The 19598-nt window shown below is 44.2% G+C and overlaps 1 long non-coding RNA gene across 1 annotated transcript in view; it reads left to right on the top strand.

The window, feature by feature from the left end:
• The window catches only part of LOC136639627 (uncharacterized), a 30016-nt gene extending 11115 nt beyond the window's left edge, over positions 1-18901 (top strand). The window contains exon 3 of the long non-coding RNA XR_010793705.1: positions 18823-18901. This is a non-coding gene — a long non-coding RNA (uncharacterized lncRNA). The remainder of the gene's footprint in view (positions 1-18822) is intronic.
• The last annotated feature ends 697 nt before the right edge of the window (positions 18902-19598 follow it).

The following is a 19598-nucleotide window of genomic DNA, read 5'->3' as shown; positions in this document are numbered from 1 at the left end:
GCAATGCGGCTCCAAGGTAAGGGAATAAACACTCCCTTACCTTGAGGAGGCCTCCGTGACTGCCACCCAACTGTAGGATGCAGTACATGTCCCATTGGCCCAGCTATGTCAGTACGGAAATGTTGGTTAGGATTTAAACCTGCATTCAAAAGCCCTGACACCAGCTTATGTTGAGGTTGGCAAGCTGAGGCAAGGGCAGATTGGGAGTCCTCTAGCAGGCCCAAGGAAGTGTGCCAAGCCAATGCAGTGGAGAAGGGGTGCAATAATAACCTCCTCCTCACTCAGATTCTGAAGCTACAGCCTGTGGGGGGAGAAAGAAACTATCACCCAACTTCAGCCAAATGCCAACCTCCCAGGATCCTGGCCAAGGCCAGGGGGTTTCAGGCAGGTCTGTCACCCCAAGGATTAGACTCCCATTTGTACACTTCTGGAATACCAATTGCAGAGGATCAAAGGCCAGAAAAAAGTATACTTTCATTTTCTGCTTGGGGCTTCCCAGAAGCATCTGATTTGACACTCTGGGAAGTAGGATGTTGGACTAGATTGGCTTAGGGCCTGATTCAGCAAAAGTCTTTCATTCTTATGGAATTTCCACTATCTTCCAAGCAACTTGCTTGGCAAGTAACGATGGGGCAGGCACAGCAAGACTCTATCCCTTCCTAACAAGTGATCATGATTTGGAAGATGGACTGGAGAAGGAGAAGACCTCAATCAATCTCACAGGCATTTCACAAGTTGTTAAATAATGATTATATTTGTATGTTTGTCTGACTCATATTCCGGCATCAAATTGGCAGCGGCTAACTGTGTTTGCCTTGCAACATAATTAGTATCATTTCATTGTGATATTCAAGGCCCAAATTTAGCCAAGAGCAACATTTGGCTCCAAATGTTATTAGCTCTTCACATTGCTGCGGAGGTGCAACCCAGAAAACGAGAAGCTTTCTTTTCAGATAAAGGCCACGTGGTTGGATGTTGGACCAATCTTGTCCTACTCTATTAATTTTAGCCCACATGTGCTACATACTTTCAAAACATCAAATGCATCAGAGCAATTCTGTGCTGTTAAAAAATTCATTATATGCATTTATAAATTAGTAATTTTAAAAACTGAAACAATTAGAAGTTTTCATTAAGTGCTAGAAAAATTATAGTGCACATTTTAATGAACACATTTAGAAATAAATTAAACATCTGGAACTGAGACTCAGACCCAGTGTAACAAAAAGTCTCTGCCTATAGCAAGGTTTTTTTATTTGTTTAAAAAAATAAAATCAAGGTTTTCTGCAGTAAGGACCAAATTATACATTATGGAGAATGCATGAGTTTGGACTTTGCTTTTATTTTTGTTTCATTAAATTAGTTCATGGGTGGAAGGCATAAACTAGTCCAAAAATGAGGTGGGGTTAGGAGCTTTAGGTCTTAGCCCCATTTGTGTTTTCAACTCCAATCAAGCATCCCTTTATGTGCTATTTATAATTTTTAATGCTTTCATTTGTCTTCATTGGGGCTAATGCCTTCATATTCCCACCACTGTGGTTTCAGGCCCCTAGCACTAGTTTAAACTAATAAAAACAAAAGAAACAAACTTACAGATTTCTCCATGGCCTTAAAATTTAATCAAATTTAGGATCTCTGCCGATAGCTGGAGCTACAATTAGAGAAGGAGAGAAAGGAGGTGGGGAGGCTTGCAAACGAGTGTATAAAATCCAGCACAGCATTACCACCAAATTCACTTCCTCCCGCAGCCTCCTAGCCTCCCCTATTCCTTTCCCTACCCAGTTCCCCATCCTCACCCCCACTGCTGCCTTACCTGTTTTGGAGGGCACAGTGCTCCCAAAATGGCCATCAGCATCCATTCTGTAACAGTCCAACTGTTGCAAACTGCTCTGTAGCATAGGTTGGGGCTACACGTGACCTTATAGTGTTCTTAAAAGGATTGCATCTTGTGGGGCTCTTTGGACACTCACAATATTGAGGGCTTCAAGCTTATGCCCATTTACCTGGCAATGTTCCATAAAGCTCAGTGGGGCTTACTTTTCAACATACACACCAATAGGCTTGCAGTGAAGGTACCATACAGGATAACTAATCAGATCAATAAAACATTCCAGTGCAAACCACCCTCCTCAGTACCAGAGTGATTTTAAGGGTTCCCCAAAGCCACATTTTCTGCTTTTAAAAACCTCAGGTGTTTCAAAACAGGATCTCTCACCATTCTGTCAAGCTGCACTCTTAGAGGGAAGACAAGAAGACTAAAAGCAAATGAGAAAAACAAACATTATGTAATCCACTGGTTATGTAGAAAGGTTCAGAAGAATGAAACAATGATCAAGAAGACTGAGGAAGAGAAAATATTGATATCTTCATATTGTTGTTTCTGCATGGTTAAAAAAAATTAGTTTTATTGCAGGGGTTCTCAAGTTTGTGTAGGGAAAAAAGCAGTGATGCAATCCCCAGGATCATGCCACTGCGGGGGCAAGGGGACTTTTTAAAAACATAACTTACCTGCTGTCGGAGTCTGGGCAGCGTAGGGAGCCCCATGAAGCACTCTGCAGGGCTCCCTGCAACTTGTAGAAAGTGAAAATAGCAATCGCGACCCCCTTCCGGTTTTATGATCGCAACCCAGAAGTGGGTCATGATTGCTATTTTCACTTTCTACAAGCTGCGGGGAGCTCTGCAGAGTGCTCCACGAGGCTCCCCACACCCATCAGACCCTGGCAGCAGGTAAGTTATGTTTTTTAAAAGCCCCCCTGCCCCTGCAGCAGCGCGATCCTGGGGATCGCATCACTGCCTTCCCCCTTCCTCCACCCGTTCAGGGAGCAGAGGCTGCGATCCTCAGGCTGGGGTGTCACAATGCCCCGGTTTGGGAACCACTGGTTTTATGGGAAAGAGTTGATATTAGTCACAGTTAACTTGGAGCAGCCACTGATGAAACAACTATTTTAGAAATAAACATTTCCATGCCATTCTTGCTTGTTCTGGTCAGATGTATTAAAATCTAGTAGCTTCACACAGCAGTTCAGTTATGTAGGCATGCATAAAAGTGACAATCTGCATTGCCCCCTTTTAAATCAAGCTCAGAATGCAGCACAGAGTCCAGGCCAACAAACTTCCTGTTATATGCTGCTGTGCAAAAGAGTCTCCTTTGTCAACAGATGATGGGCAATGTCAGTTTTAACATAGCTGATCATCTGTTGTGTAGAAGTGGGTGCCTAGATACAGTCTCTCAGCTACCAAAACCATGATTGGTGCTGTCAAATCATCAGTGTGGTCCATCTGTTCAGTTGCACTTAAGATTTTAAAGCACTGTACAGCACGCTGCAGGTATGGGATGCAGATTCTTTTTTTTTTTTCCCTCCAGAGCACAACATGCTTTTGCATATATGAGTCTCACCCAGAAAGGCAATCCATGTGATAAAACTTGTTTGTCACAATCCACGTGATGAAACATGAAAATAAGAGGCAAGACAACTGTACTGGCTGAACTCGAACATAACTTCACAAATACATCACTAGAAATCTGTATCATAACATGTGAGCTATTGCTGAACTCTAGTGTGGATACACACTCAATGGCTCATGTGAACCTCCTTCTTAGGCAAGCAACCTGGGGTCAGAATCAGCAACAGTCACATGACTGCCCCATCTCACACTCGCCAGTATTGAGGGAAGCAACTATCTGAATCACTGCTCCCCCCAACCCAAGACCCAGAATTCTGAGTGGTTGAGGCAGGCCAATCCTAAAAGGTTTTCACTTTCAGACATCTCTAAGTTCCAAAGCCTAAAGTGGCGTACTTCCCTTAAGAAATCCCCTTCACTATAACAGGGCCTTCAGATGCTCACCTATGCCCTGCCATTGTGATCAGGGACGATGCTATTTAAGACACTGCCTGCTTAAATCAGCCCAGGTGATAATCATCAGCATGTAGTGGCAAAATCCAGCCACTAACAGGCCAATCATTCTGGTTGGATAAAATTTCCAGTTAGTTCCAAGGTAACCAACTACTGTATTTCCCCGAGAATAAGACCTACCCCCAAAATAAAACCTAGTATGTTTTCAAGAATTGCTAAAATATAAGACCTACCCCCAAAATAAGACCTAGTTGTGATTAGAGCCAGGACAGGGGGGGGCGGAAGGGGTCCTCGGGCGGGGGGGTGGGGGTGGAAAACGTGACTGGGAACGCTGCACTCCATGCGCGCCACCTCAAAAGCATCTGCTGTGCTACCTTGGGCAGAGGACGCTGAGGAGGAGCTGAGGTGGGAAGCAGCAAGCGAGGCAACCCTGCCTACTGGGCTCTAAGGCTCTCCACACCTGCTAGGGAGTAAGTCCCATTAACTATAAAGGGACTGACTTCTGAGTAGGCAGGCAGGCAGGAATCCTCCTGGGTGCTGAGGGGATATTTTTGTACGGTATATTTTTGTACATGAATGACTGTGGAGTGTTGTACATTAAAAAAAAAAAGACCTACCCCAAAAATAAGACCTAGTGTGTTTTTTTGAGCCAAAAAAAAATATATAAGACAGCATCTTATTTTCGGGGAAACACGGTATTCACACGCTGATGTTGGGTGGGAGGATGCATGATAAGCTAGATGTAAAAAGAGCTGGCTATGGGTGGAGCTTCCATAAATAACTCCATGTCACCATCTCCAGTTGGCCCTCAGCCTGAGAGATGAACCAACATTGCACCTTCACATCCTATCTGTCTTTTGAGACCACATGCAACTACATTCCCTTTGGTATCAGAAGAGATAAGTGGCTTTCCATGAGCAGATGTCACTTCCTGAATTGGGAGGAATGATCCTTGATTATACCTCCATATTCTGTAGCCGTGACAATATCATTAGACCAATGAAACAGTGAATCAAATTGAACCTTACTAGAAGAGGTCCAAAAGAGCTAAAAAGTAGAAGCTTTAAATTTGCACAAAGTGGAAATTCGGGGTGAAAAGGAGGTTTGGAGATTTTTTTTCTCCTATAGGTGATAATTAGGAAAATGATTCATTTAACAATATTGCAAAACAAAATCGCCACTACCTGACATTTGCAATCATGATATAGAGCAGCAGCATATTTTGTATAAGACACCACACACTTCAGGTTGCGTTATAATGGTATCTATGCTTTCTGAACACTGAATGACAAAAGAGTCATACCATTATGCACTCCCCACTTCTCCAAAATGGGAAGAAATTCAAGATGCAGCACTTAATGGCTTCTGGCTTCCTTTGGAAGAAAAATTCCAGGAGATTTAAGATATTTATATAATATTTTATATAGTATATTTACATTATGCATGCATTTGGTTTCTATTTGAGCTGAGCATCAGGAAGAGGCCCACAGCATACACTCTGGGCAGTAAGGCCCTATCCTATCCAACTTTCCAGTGCTGGTGCAGCCACAATGCAACCCCGAGGTAAAGGAACAAATGATCCCATACCTCGAGGAGGCCTCTGTGACTGCCTCGCCACCACAGGATGCAGTGCATACTCCATTGGCACAGCTACACCGGCACTGGAAAATTGGATAGGATTTGACCCTAAGTTCCTTATGTCACATCTGGTCTATGAGAGACACCATATGCCCCTTACAAGGTACATTTCTCAGCCTTCTCTCTCTGAGCATCTCCATCACTTAGTCTCATACTGTAGCTGAAATACTACTTATTGTTCTTTGCACAACACCCATATCCATATTAGTCTTCTGCAACAAAACTTGTTTGTTAACTTGTTAACAAAACTCTCCCTTTATCTGGAAAGGGGGAACTGTATATGTCACCAAGAGGTCCTGATGGCTTCTCCAGACAGAACAGTTCAGATTCTCTGTATATCTCCCAGACATTAACCTCTCATTAAGGAACACCTACTAGCACTGAACAAGCAATGTCTTAGGGCAGCGATTGTCGACCTTTTCATCTCATGGCACACTGGCAAGGCGCTAAAATTGCCAAGGCACACCATAATTTTTTGGACAATTGACAAGGCACACCCTGCTGCTGGCAGGAGGTTCACATCCCCCAATGGCCCTAATGATTTTTTAAAAAACCCTTCCACATCACTCCTGCAGACCATTCACAACACACCAATGTGCTGCAGCACACTGGTTGAAAAACACCGCCTTAGGGCAAGACCATCCTGGTGGGTCAATTCACTAGCAATGGACATCAATCTCACAGCAACTGTAGGTTTGATTCCTAAACCATTGCATTTAGAGTGTAGGAGGAAGAGAGACTCTTTTGTCTGAAACTCATCTTCCCTGGTGCCCCTTCAGTCTCTCCTTGCTGTCAGTTTGAATAATATGGATTGAGAATTGTGTCTCAGAGATAAAGGCAGAATGTGCTAAACAGCGGTTTTCTAGCCTCATGATTCTGAACTGGACTTTTGTCACATAAACTGGGCTCTCTGAAGACAGAGCACTAGAGGAGGACTTGGCAAGGGCTATTTCTGAGAACTATCCAAATATGCAAGGCTGGCCACTTCTTCCAAAGCGGAAGAAGCAGGCGGCCTAGGTCTGAGCAGCTTGGCTGCAAATGAGGGGGGCAGGGCTGTGGCAACTGGATTGCCGCAGCAGGGGCAGCATTGCCACCCCCCCAATGGAGTGACACCTGGGGTCATAGCATCCCAGTGACCCCCCCTCAGCTACACAACTGTTACACAGTAAATACAAATAAAATACAATTAAACAAAGCAGAAAATAAAATCAATCAGTGCATCGCAGACAAGAAATCACTTGACTGCCTATTGTCTTTGTTATAGCTATGTAGTGACTTCAGAGTAATTTTATTTTTAATAACATTTAATTGATTATTTTAACCCAGATCATTTATTTTTCTTTTATTTCAACCCAAACTTAAGGCCCAAGCCTTTCAAAGGCCAGCACTTGTGGCAGACGGGTGGGAAATCTGGTAGCTGGGTGGGGCCCAGTATTAAAGGGGCACAACCCAGTGGTGGCCCAAAAATGGCTTGAGATTAACCTTTTTCCACCATAGAAAAATGCAGGATAAACAGGGTTCCATTCACTCTGTAGACCAGGTTCATCATATGGTGTTGCAAGTTGTTCACTCTGTGTTGTCTGTTTAACTAAATGCAGTTGTGTTTTGGTTTTAATCTAATTGATTATAGTGAAATGAGGGGTCAAGAGAAGTGAAGGGAAAGGTACCAGGTCTGAGCAAGCCATTGTTATAGGATTTTCTAGTCCTACAAAAGACTTCATTTGCTCTATTAACATAGGCACAGGGTCAAAGAAGGTTGATTTATTCTCTGCTGTAGTTAAAATTATCTAAAACTGATAATGGTCATGAGTCTTCCAGCTAGTGAGATTTTTTTTAAAACGAGTATTCCTATGAAAGACATAATTAAGATGATGACAGGTACAGATCTGTAATCCTTAATTATATGTGTTCTATGCCAGATCCATTAGACTAGATGGGGGGGCTGCCCCCTTGGTGTTCATGCCAAGCCGTAACATTATATTTAGCTTTAATTTTAATTCTTCCCCCCCCCCCAAGATGAAGAAATTCAGTATTTTGACAGGGAAAATAAGGAGCACAACTTTAAACATTTATAAACAAGTGTTTGCAATGTAATGCTTAAATCTAGTAATACGAATACTAAAATCCCAAAACTGATTTTAGGATTGAGCTGCAGCCTCAAAATTTAGGACAAGCCTACCCTGATCTGGTCCCAACTCTGTCCTCAGCACATCATAGCCATAGTATCTGTCTTGGGGTGTTGTATTCTCATCGCCATCACTCAAGTCTTTTGGCCCTGAATGGATAAGTTGGAGAATCCTCAGGGGCTTCTACTCCTTGGCACTCACTAGGCTAATGGGCTGGAGAACTGAGTCTCAGGAAAGTTCCTTCACTTGCAATTGATGCCTTGAATTGCCAATTCTTTTAAACCTAGATCGCCCTTACCTTCATTGACAATACTTGCCGTCACCATGCTGGATTGAAACTGCCATTTCTAGCATTCTCTGTTCTCAGCTTGGTAGTGTAGATTTTTTGACAATCCACCCACCAAACCCAGGTCAGTGTGGACTGGAGGGCGCTAAGCTAAAAAAAAAAAATTTCTTTGTCCCAATAAGCAACTGTGTTTGTTGCAGTTCACTGGATGGATGCTGCTGAGGCTGCTATGGTTTGTGGTTACAAATCTGGTCAAGGAGGAGACTTGGGACTTCCAATCTCTCAGGATCCCCTTCTCTTTGTGTATTTCTTACACAAGGATGTTGTGGGACGTAAAGACTTAAGACAGACATAACTCAGAACCTTTTTGAGAACTATCCTACATCAGTTAAGGGTGCTAAGCGTTACAGTTAATTAGCTGTAACATTTCAAACTCACAAGATACTTGGTCATTTGTCCTGCACTGTCTGACAAAACTGATTCATTTTGATGCATGCAGAGACTAGCTAACAATGCCACTAAATGTGTCGTGAAGATTTTGAAGACCAATTAAACTGACCCCCAAAGGCCTCAGCTCCATGTGAACCCGTTTCACGCCCAGTGCCAGAGTCTGTTCTGCATTTCACAGCTCTCAGGCAAAACAGATGCTGACACTCAGCCTTTCTTTATCTCCACATACTCCCACATATGCAAGATCAAGAGTGAAAACATCACCCAGGCAAGAAATCATTTTTAAAATAGTTCTGCGTAAGATCCTTACCTACACATGTGATTTTGACTTGCTCAGAAGTCTTCAGAATAAAGATGTCAGAGAAGGAGATAATTCTTTTTAACATGACAACCACAACTTTTGCTTTCAATTATTCTGAAATGGAAGCTGTAAAAACTGGGCACAAATTTGGCATCTACAAACCCTAGACTGAAGAGAAAAACTTTGTTTTAAAAGGCAGAGAATGGTATCTTGATTTTTGGTTTAAATCAACGGTGGCCAACCTGCGGAAGATGTGCCACTAGTGACACACCGACAACTCCTAAGTGGCATGTACAAAGTCTCCTGTCACAACCATGCCAGCCAGCGTAGAGCTCCACTGCTGCATGTACATGGCATTTCTCCCAGCATGAAGCCCAGAAAAGGAACAAGGCCAGCGGTGAGGTGAAGATAGCCAAGCAGAGGCTTGGCAGATCACATGGGCTGGTCAAAACTACCTGAGCAGCTCTGGAAAGGACCAAAATAAGCTGGAGTGGCACACTCAAGATTCTGTATATAAAAAGTGGTACATGGCATACTGCGGGCTGGTCAACCCTGGTTTAATTAATACATTATATTTTTATGGCATTTTGCCCAAGATTAATCCATTTAAATGAAAGATGCAATGCATAAGGAGGAAAAAGATAAACCAGGAGTGGCTTTCAGGTAGTCATCTATGACTGCTTGGAAATCTGTATTTCCTTTGTTTGAAACAAAATACGTTAAATCTGTCATTACACACTTGGAACTGCACCCTAAACACCACCCCACCACAGGAACTAGCGTTCCGACAGCTGAAAGTGTTTTACAGCCATTGCAAATATCCTGTAGGCTGTACACAGCCCTGCGTGGAGTGATGGCTAGGACAAGGCCCACTGACGAAGGTAGGTCAGTGAAGGGGGAGAACACTGGGTAGGAGGAGGGCGGAATGGGTAGGCAATGGGGGTGAGGAGAGGGAAGACCAGGTCTGGGTGTCTGTGGCAGCAGTAGCTGCCAAATTCAAATCCCCAATTCCCTTCCCAGATTTGATCCCACAGCTTGGGTTCACACAGACCTGCGCCAACAATTTTGCTAGCAGAGGTCCAAGCCACCCTTCCCCACCACGGTGGCTTACTGAAGAGATAAGATGGAGGACATGTGCACTGGCTGCTATGCCCTACCCCTTGCTCAAAGCAACCAAGAGGATGTGAGCTAAGCTCCCTTGCCTTTCATTATGGCAGAGCAGAGCAAAAACAGTCCCACCACCAAGAATGGGGCAGGGACAGCATTTCATACAGAAAGAAACCAGTTTTGTTGCACTTATTTTATAGTTGAGTTTTATTCACTTCTTCTTCTGTTTCAAAGAATAATCAGATTAAAGAAGGGTATTGAAATTCATACACAAAGGTCTCAGTGACAAACTGGTTTTTACAGAATTACGTTGAGATTCAACACTGGACTGCAGGAATAAATCATATTGTAGAGGTAGCATGTAAAGATGAAATACAGGTGTGTTTATTGTCTTGCTTGTATTATATTTCAAAAACGTGAGAGCACCGCAGTGTCACTTTCCCATTCCTATCCCTTAATGCATCTTCCAGTGTCTCTTGGGTTGTCTTTGGATTCCTGGCAATATCCTGAAGATAAGATCAGCAGACCAGATCGTAGGAGAAAAAAGGAGTTTGGAGAAAAAATAAACAATCTTTCTAGGGATAAATTTATTTTGTTTCCAAGAGGATGATGAAACGCATAAAATCTTGTTTCCATGAAGTAATCAAGTTAAGCTTGAACAATAGATTTCTTCGGGGAAATGGTGACTGATGGTGAACATCACTGTAGATGTAAGATGTATTGAAGCAAATATGCTGGCGGGGCATGGCCACGATGGGAGATGGTGAATCTGGCATTAAGTATTCAGTGATGGCTGTTCCTTACACATAAGTACTATGCCCTTATCTGACAGGTGTAAAATTTCAGATATTAGCTCACAGACTCTGCAGCATTCAAGATGGCTTCATGGAAAGGATAGCATCAAATGTTTGCATGGCAGATTCCCTTCTCTGGTACATACTTTGAGAAACATGGGGGTCCAGCAGCACTGCTTGTCTCACTGCAAGTCCTTCACCAAGATGACTGGGCCAGGTTTGGTCAAGCATGTACTGCAAGAAGCAGATTTGGGATGGCAGCCGAGGTTTTATTGCCAACTACAACAGTAAGAGTTTGGGCAAGTTAGTTAGGGAGTATTTTCAGAAAGCAGGCAAATAAAAGGATGGATATTAAGAACCTGTTCTTGCTCTGGTTGACTTGCTCTGTTAATGTAGTTTCCCTTACAACAGGTCATAAGTGGAAAGAATCAGGGAACTTCTGATTTACACTCAGTGTTGAACTCAGTACGACTTGCTTCTGGGTATAGGATTTAACAGTAAACCCAGCCTAGATAGCACAAATGGTAGTTACAGGACAGGGCAGGGCAGGGCAGGAATCAGTGTGCACCCTGAGGCTAGAAGGGAGGCCAAAACCTATCCCAGAAGACTTCACAGCTCAGGAAGGTAACAGGCACCTCTTTGACCAACAACCACAAAATCAAGTCATGGATGGAGTGGACAATGCAGTTTAGAGCTTCCGTGACTGGGTAGACATGAAAAAAGCTAATATTATTGGTTGGAAACGGGAGTGGGAATACCAAAAGGGAGAATAGACACTAGCTGGTCTGCTGCAGAGGATATCACAATAAAAGAATAAAGTTGTGACCCAATTATAACCCATATCACCTTGTCCCATGTCTTATTGAGATAGGTGGACAGAACTCCTTTGTTCTGTAGTGCTTCAGCTCTTAGCTTGGTATCTCTCAGTTTCCATTCCAGGCTCTCTCTCTCTGGTCCTGCCTCACTCAGATTAATGCTCTGCCTGTTTCATCAGAAGCTTCTAGAAAATACTCTTCTTTTGTTATACTGACCACACAACCTAAGTTCCTTCCATCAGGTTGAAGCATCCGTGACATCTTACAAGTCTTGTCAAGTCTGCATCCCCATCCGATCTTCTAGGGAAAATTAAGAAGCTTCCAAGAGGCATTACAGTCTCATTCAAAGGCATTACTAGCTTCCTTCGCTATCGAGTGACCTGCATTAGAGGAGCTGGTCAGCCAGCATTCATGATTACAGACTCCTAACATCCAGAATCTTGTCTTCCCAATAAAACAAATGCAGCAGCAATGGCTGAAGTATCCAGCCTGACCATTTTCTAGCATGAAAAATACATCACATACTTAAAATTATTCAAGGCTTAAGTGAAAAAAATCACATTCATTTTCATTCTGTATTCTCTGAGACCACTTCAGCAATTTTATCACTGAATGCCAATCACATCCCACCATTTTTTCTGTTCCTATCAATGGATTTGTTGTTTGAGATATTTTTTCACTGCATCTTTTTAGACTACAAGTCCAAGTGGACAGTACTGCAGATGTCTCTAATTTGCATCTCATTTTCTTACTTACCTGCTATGTTTGCAACCAGGCAAATTAGGGATATGAAGCTATTGTGTATAAATAAGTAAGGAAGATATGAGATGACAGGTTGATTAAAATGGATAAGTATCTCATTCAAAAATCCTTGAAGAACATAATACCAAGAGTTACAACAGAATTAACATGTTTAACGAAGCCCCGTATGCCTGTAATTGAAAAGAGGTAAAATGAATTATTATTTGAAGAGTAATGTGCTAGGACTGAAAGGTTAGCAATTAACTCAAGGCATTGTAAGTTGATTATCATAATAAACCCTACTATTGTTACTATTTTATAAAAAAAAATACAGAAAATACAGTGAACTGGGAAATTTGCTTCCAAGATATAAGAGTTTTTCAATACATTGTAAACTGAACACCTCTGAAAAAAATGAAAGCTAAGATGATTTGTTCATTTTGGTGGGGGGGGGGAGAGAGGAAAAGGGTCTTCACTCACCTACCACCCCATATTTCAATAAAAACATGTTTATGTCTTTTATGAAATGAAAATCAAATCTATAAGCAGACACAAAATAATAAAAAGTCTGAAATGCTGCTTATTTATGACACTATTATTCAATGTCAGATGGAAAGCAATATCTTAATTTTGAAACTCGTCAGAATTTACAATATCTATTGAAGTAAAAGTTGCACAAAAAGTTGATGTTTTCAATGTCAGCACTTTATTGATTTACACAAAACCGTTTAACAGTGATCACTTGTCACCAGGGCACCCTGCACACCCCAAAGTGCCGCATGTCCTGCCAAGCGCATGAGGTCTCCTTACCTGTGAGGAGGCCGCTGGAAGGACCTCTCCGCGGCAGCACCAGGTCAAACCACGGGACGGCCCAAACAGAATGGAGTAGCCAACCCAGAAGGGGCTTGGCCTCCCTGGCAGCCAGAAGGGGTGGGGTTCCCTGGCCTGGCTGGAAGCCTCATAAGGGACCAGGCAGCTGAGGCAGGTGGTTACCAGGCTGAAGTCATCTGCAGTGCCTCAGTGACGGTCCAGGGAACTTTGAACCCCCTGGCTGCCTTGCCTCATGCCAAAGCTGTCCTGAGGGGGTCTAGAAGGGAAACCCCAACCAGGAGACCTATCCCCTGGAACCCTGTGACCCAGGGCTGGTGGAGCCAGAAGTCAACCCATCTCACACCCCCTCTAGGGAGATCCCTCACCTGGGGGAGTGGGCAGACCCCTCGCAGCCAACCCCTGGTGGGGACTGCAGCCCTGATCCAGGCACCCTGCTCTAGCTTACCTTCTGACTTACCTGGGCTCCAGCCGCAGTCGGCCAATATGGCCCGTGATCCACCCACAATTGGACTTTCTTGGGCCAGCACTATAACCATGACCCAAGCTCTGCTCCAGAGCATACCAGGGGGGCGACTCTGGCACCGCTCGTGTTGATGACTTGTGTAAGGAGGTCTGTGAGATAACAGGCCCCCATGAATGTGAAATCTGTGACTCAATCAAATCCAATCTGCAAGTTACTCCTCATTCCTTCAAGTGTCGGGGTAAGGCACAAATACCTGCATGGGTCCTGGGGGATGCCCACCACAGCTGGGGGAGGGGGGCACTCCGCCCATGGGCATCACGCCACTTTAGTAAATGCTGTGGGAAATTAAGAGCGCAATCCTAAGAGCTCATTAGGCTAGCACAAATCCGGGCAGAGGGTGGGGAGGAGGTGGGAGACAGGTGTTTCAGGGCAGGGGCAGGGCAGGTGGGCCTGGGGGTGGGCAGACAGGGAACAAGAAGCAGGACCAGGACCCAGCAGTTATGCTGGATCCTAGCCCCCGTTCCCAGGCAGCATGGAGCAGCTCCTGGCTGCTCCATCTCATCAGGTGGCACAGATCTGAGTAGACCCATTCGGGCCACTGCAGCTCTTCCCGAGGTAAGGGAAAAAGTTTTCGCTTGCTGAGCCACAGTCAGCCCCAAACTTGCGCTGGATGCAGTGCAGGCCCGCTTTCCTGCCTGTGCCAGCGCAAGATAGGATTGCGCTGTAAGTCAGACAACTGTGTGAGGATGCAATTATTATTCAAAATACAGATTTTGAACCCTCATTATCCACAAGGGTTCTGTTCCAGAACCCCTAGTGAATTAAGAAAATTCCATGGATAAAAAAAAACAGTGGAAAAATAAATTTAAGGACTCACTTTCAGGTTTCTTGCCCTTCCACTGCTCCTAATGGAATAAGGTCTTGCCTGGACATCCACAGAAGTTTGATTCTGGGACTTCCTGCTGATACCATAAAATGTGTTAAATAAAAACAGTTAAAAAATAATAAACTGCATCCCTTTACAATTGTGGTTTAAAAACAACTTTTCATACTGTAGTAGAGAGGGGCAGCCCAATCCTGAGCTGCCCGGGGTGCACAGCTGTGGTGGTGCCGAAAATGGCTGCTGCCACATCTTCTCTTCACATCATCACTCTTCAGGCAGTTGCCAGCAGCTCCTCAGGAGAAGGGGACTTTTGTCCCCTTCCCCCGGGTAAATCAAATAGCCCCACAATGGAGTTACTCAATTCACCGCCAGCCAAAAGGTCGGTGATGAATCAAGAGCCTCCATGGAAGGCGGCAAGCCCAACATGGAGGGTCTGGATCCGGTGGAGCAGTCCGCACAACTGCCAAGCAATGGAGGTTGGGTGTTCGCCCAGTGGTAGCCCAGTGCCAGTCAGCACTGGGCTACCACTGGTGCTCACCCGGTGGTAGGGCCCACAAACGTACCTTATGGCCCATTTGCGACAGTGCACACTGGTGGTGTGTCGAGCCCAGGACTGGGCTCTCAGTCAGCAATTAGAAATGCAAAGGACCCCCTGCCTTTGCCTGGCTCAGCTGAAGAATGGAATGATCGCTTGCATGACTATCTCTCTACGACAATAAGAAAAAGTTTTTTAAACTAAAGGGATGCACTTTTCCCCTTCTCCAGGGATCAGCACATTCCTTCTCATTTGCAGTGGCCATTCGTGTCGAGTAAAATCCCTGTATAAAAAAATCTATGTATAACAAGGTTGGACCTGTATTGCTATTCAAAATTTAGTACTATCGGGTAAGGTTAGGGCTGAGGTATATATAAGAGGCTTAGCATATATAATATGGGGTTTGTTCCCCAGTTATAGTTTGTTGCCCAGTTTGTTGCCAGTGGGATGCAAATAACTGGGACACACACAGAAATGTCCAGGGACACCAATGAATTTGACACATTTGTCCTAATTGCTCCTAATTGCTCAGCCCAGTCCCCGAGCTGCCCAGTGCCCAGAGGAGCAGCAGCACCAAAATGGTGACTGCTGAATCCTAAGCATGTTGGACAACCTCCAGCATCTCCTCAGGGGAAGGGTGCAGACCCCTCAATGGCGTTAGTCAAATCTACACTTGCAGTTTTGCCAGCGCAGAGTTGAGAGGCCCCGTGTCAGGCAGGGAGGCCTGATGTGGGGTTCTGGTTCCGGCTCTGGATCCGGTGAAGCAGAGCTCCACCAGTCCCAGCCTGCTTCCTACCCCTGCCTCGACTTCCCCCTGCCCTCCCCCCACCCCAGAATGCCACCCCCCCACGGGTTCACCTCTCCAATGCCCAGAGCTTGTCCCTTGCGCCAGGTGGTGTGCAGCTGGCATCAGACTGACCCTGGTTCAGCACAGACTGGTGCCCAGATTGCTTACATATTATTCATATATCAATCCTTGCTATCTGTGCATAAAAGCATATATATTTTTGGAAATCCTACTATCTCTTAAAACACTTTATATCAAACGACCTTTATAATTTTCAGGACAGTTGCTGTTGGATAACTTTGATACCTAGAGAACATGAATTGTGTTGGACACATGAAAAGAAATTAGTCTTGTAGGTCCTGGCTTTGATTTGACTCTGTACCTTTCATAGCAAAAGCAATGCCGGAATGATAGGATGATGTTTCTTCAAAAAGTTCAGACTCATTTATCGTACTCTCAACCATCAATTTGATACTTTTTATCAGGTTATTAAAATAACTAATTGGAATATCATTACATTAATTTGAAATTTGGAACAGGGAAAAAGCATTGGACAGTTTGGTTTGGTTTAGTTTATTAACCTATATATCAATGCATGCAAGGATGGGGGAATTCATCAATCTGCCCATTCCCCTATAGCCCTCCATGCTCTATATGGTTCTACTGCAGAGAGTCCCCTGAACATAGAGCAGATTTTTGATGGGTGAAGGGGCCTGCTGTGCTGGTGCTTGCGCTTCCTTCCACTTGTGTTCCTTAAGATACAATCCACAATATTCTGAGGTCTAAAACACTTGCTTTCATTTTCGTAGGATGTGACACAGGCCCTTGGACATCTGCTAATGACAGCATAAATGGCCATGTGGCAATTGTGTCTCCCTCTCAGGCCCAATCTGCCCACTCCATGCCCCATTGCTGGCCTCTTTCACCCTACTCCATTCCATCGCTGCCCCTCTAGCCTCCCACAGCAGGACTTACCTCCTTTGGTGAGCATCCACATGAGAGTGCTGGTGCACACAGGAAGGCTCTAGCTTTTCAGTGGTGTGTCCATCAGGAGCACTCTCACAAAGCACTTTACAGCTCTTTTGTGACAGTGTACACCAGCAGAGCGCATGCTTTGCTGGTGCAAAAAAATGAAATGGATTGGGCCAAAGCACATGTTTTGATGCATATTCTAGTGTACACATATTGCTTTTGTCAGCTGAAACTTAGCTGGAATGGTGCAGAGCATGTCCAAAGCCAAAAGGATGCACTATGACATGACTCCTATACCAGGATACAAACATCTAAGGGCCCAATCCTATCCAATTTTCCAGTGCCGGTGCAACTGTGCCAATGGGGTGTGCACTGCATTCTGTGGGGGGAACACATTCACAGAGGTCTCCTTAAGGTATGGGAACATTTGTTCCCTTACCTTGGGGCTGCATTGTGGCTGCACCGGTGCTTGAAAATTGGATAGGATTGGGCCCTAAGTCAGATATTTTTCAACCACTGTACCATGGCACATTGGGGTGCCATGAATGGTCCATGGTATTCCATGGGAGTTTGGGGGAGGGTCATTTGTTAATAGGGTTATTGAGAGATGTGAGCCCCCCAACTAGCAGCGCAGTGTGCCTTGTCAACTGTCAAAAAACTGACGGTGTGCTTTGACAATTTTAGCGCTTTCTCAAGGTGCCATGAGATTTTTTTAAAAAGTTGAAAATCACTGACCTAAGTATTAAATACACTTGCTGAGCTTCTGATGCAGGTAAACAAGTGCTCTGTTTTGTTGGATAGTACAAAAAATAATAATAATAATTTGAACAATTATAGGCTAGCTTCCTATTGAAATGTTCCCATTTTCATCTCCTATGAATGGGGCAACGAAGAGGGTGTCACATTGGTTTGGCTCTAATTTCAGCATCAGCCCTAACTTATAGGAGCCGAGCCATGCCCTTGTTCCAGAGGCTTTTCAAAGAATGAAATCATTTGCCTTATTTTTAAATTTACAGTCCACCTCTCTATTCAAATCCTCTTAAGGTGACTTGCAAGAACTTTTCTAGCATGCACTATCTCAACTTCCCTATAGAGGCCCCTTTATTTGTTTCAATAGCATTTTGATAGGCTGCCACCTTATTAATTTTTCTGTGCTTGGAAATTCAGATCGGTTGGCAACCTTCAGTCTAGAAAGACGGTATTCCCAGGCAGTCTGCCATCCAAGTACTAACCAGGCCTGACCCTGCTTAGCTTCTGAGATCAGACGAGATGTGCAGGGTAACAGTTGCTGCTGTTTCAGATCATCTGCAGTCTAAGTACATCCCCTTCAATCTATGGTACGTCCAATCTTTCACCAGTGATCCAATGCAAGAAGTCAAACTCTCAGCAAAGGTTCATTTGTCTCCATTCACCTCTCAAGAAAAACTTCCAATGATTGCATAAACCACTATCACTCTTAATTGTCAGATGGATGAGTCCATTTTAAGATTCACTGAATAGCTTCCTGTTAACTGTTTTTCAATCGAGGTAGGTTCTCTCAAACTTACATCAAGAATTCATTTTTTCCTGATGTAAAGTATTAGCCTGAAAAGCTTTCAGAGTTACACCAAGACACTAATTCTTTCTGAAGTTTCTGTCTTCTGTAAATCTTGATGGGTTGTGAATTTCTATCAGGTAGGATAAAAGATAATTGAAAATCATTTGTCCCTTAAAATAACTTTTATATAAAATTGGTAAAGAGCATTTGATTTGGGTCCCGCATGTTTTTGGAGAGGCCCCAAAATAGAGAAGTAAGTTTCTCTTGGGTTTTAATGAATAATAAAGCCCTTTTATATAAGTTTTGCTATGAGTAATGGCGACAAAACCAATTATTTAGTGTTTATTACTTTCAGCTCAATCCTATCCAGGCTGCCGGCGCTGCAGTACAGTGGCACTAAAATGGCCACCAATGTATACTACGGGACTAGGGAGGCAGCCAGATGTCTCCTTGAAGTAAGGGAACATTGGTTCCCTTCCCCCATGGGTAGACAACTAGTAAATCACAAACTACTGGTAGCTTGCCTGTCTGTTTACGGTAGCTTAAAGCAAACAAAGGGCTGCGGCTGCCACCTCTGCAGCTGATTGGCCAGCAGCTGGTCACATGGGAGGAAGGAGGCACTCATGCTTGCTTCTCCCTCTCTGTGTGGCACATTTGGTTGTGGCAGTCTTCTCTCTTTGACTCTATCTTCCTCACTACAGGTGCAATTGGGACCTGCAGACTGCATGAAGGAAGGAAGAGCCAAGTGAGGATTCTGTCAGTAAGGAACTCAGGCCTACACACTTGGAGGTGAGAGATCTGGGGGCTGATTGTATTTTACTTTTACCATTGCTTTGTGTGGGCTATTCACCTACTTTGTCTCTGAGATCCCTGTTCCATGTTTACTTCTGCTGGGTGAATGTTTGTGTCTGCTGCAATCCAGGTACGTTTTCCCCTCTCCATTGGCTCTGAAATCCCTATTCCATATTAATTTACCTCTGCTGCTTCCCAGTTTTGCCCATCTTTACCCTTTACCTCCCCACCTTTACCACCCTCCCCTCCAGCACTAGAATATCTCCCCATTGCTCAGCTGCCTACTCACAGCCACGGGCTCCCAGCGGCCATCCAAATGGCACAGAGGCCCAGCACCAACTTTGCCAGCACCTTCCTTCTCCTGGTTGCCATGAAGTGCCTTACAGCACTTTCACAACAGCCATTGCCTGAGCAGTCTGCACAAGAGTGGTGCTGCCCAGGCATAGAATTGGGCTGTTAGAGATAAAAATTGGTCTTAGAAGATAGTTGCATGCATTTTCATATGCTGGCTTGCATCAAACTAATATGGTGTGAATTGATGATATCCGTACTCAGATGTTTGTACCACAAGGAGCTTATAATTTAAACACCCCCACAAAGGATGGCAACAAGAGAGTAGTAGGAAAGTGGAGAAGGGTATTGAATGGGAAAAGAGATACTGGAAGAGATGAGAGTAGCAAAAGGG

This window comes from Tiliqua scincoides, chromosome 2 (genome assembly GCF_035046505.1).
Source record: "Tiliqua scincoides isolate rTilSci1 chromosome 2, rTilSci1.hap2, whole genome shotgun sequence".
NCBI lineage: Eukaryota > Metazoa > Chordata > Lepidosauria > Squamata > Scincidae > Tiliqua > Tiliqua scincoides.
This window is presented reverse-complemented; position numbering and strand designations above follow the sequence as displayed.